This window comes from Apium graveolens, chromosome 9 (assembly GCF_009905375.1).
Source record: "Apium graveolens cultivar Ventura chromosome 9, ASM990537v1, whole genome shotgun sequence".
Taxonomy (NCBI): domain Eukaryota; kingdom Viridiplantae; phylum Streptophyta; class Magnoliopsida; order Apiales; family Apiaceae; genus Apium; species Apium graveolens.
This window is the reverse complement of record NC_133655.1, coordinates 194595646-194596181: the sequence shown is the minus strand read 5'-3', so window position 1 is coordinate 194596181 and position 536 is coordinate 194595646. Positions and strand designations below refer to the sequence as shown.

The 536-nt window shown below is 45.9% G+C and overlaps 1 non-coding gene across 1 annotated transcript; it reads right to left on the bottom strand.

Annotated features, from left to right (window-relative positions):
• Window positions 1-202: 202 nt before the first annotated feature.
• LOC141688076 (small nucleolar RNA R71) lies at window positions 203-309 on the bottom strand. The gene has a single exon (XR_012561543.1). It is a non-coding gene; the product is annotated as a small nucleolar RNA R71 (small nucleolar RNA).
• Window positions 310-536: the final 227 nt, after the last annotated feature.

Genomic DNA, 536 nt, shown 5'->3' with positions numbered 1-536 from the left:
CATCAGGAATTTTGTCGAGATCTGTAGTACTTTCAAATATAATGGTGTGACAGATGAAGCTATCAAGCTGAGGCTTTTCCCATTCTCTCTGAGGGATAAAGCTAAGGAATGGTTACATTCTGAACCAGCTGGGTCCATCACTACTTGGCAAGATCTTGCGCAAAAGTTTCTAGTGAAGTTCTATCCAATGGCGAAGACTGCAGCTATGAGGAGTGCTCTTACTCAGTTTGCGCAGCAACCAACAGAATCTATGTGCGAAGCTTGGGAGCGCTACAAGGAGATTTTGAGAAAGTGTCCACATCATGGTATGCCTGACTGGATGGTGATCACTGGTTTCTATAATGGTTTGGGGGCCCAATCTCGGCCCATGCTTGATGCAGCAGCTGGAGGCACCTTGTGGGCCAAAAGCTATACTGAGGCTTATAATCTTATTGAAACTAAGGCTGCAAATGAGCATCAAAACCCAACTCAAAGGATGATGACTGGGAAGGTAGCAGGTATTCTGGAAGTCGATGCAGCTACAGCTATTGCAGCGC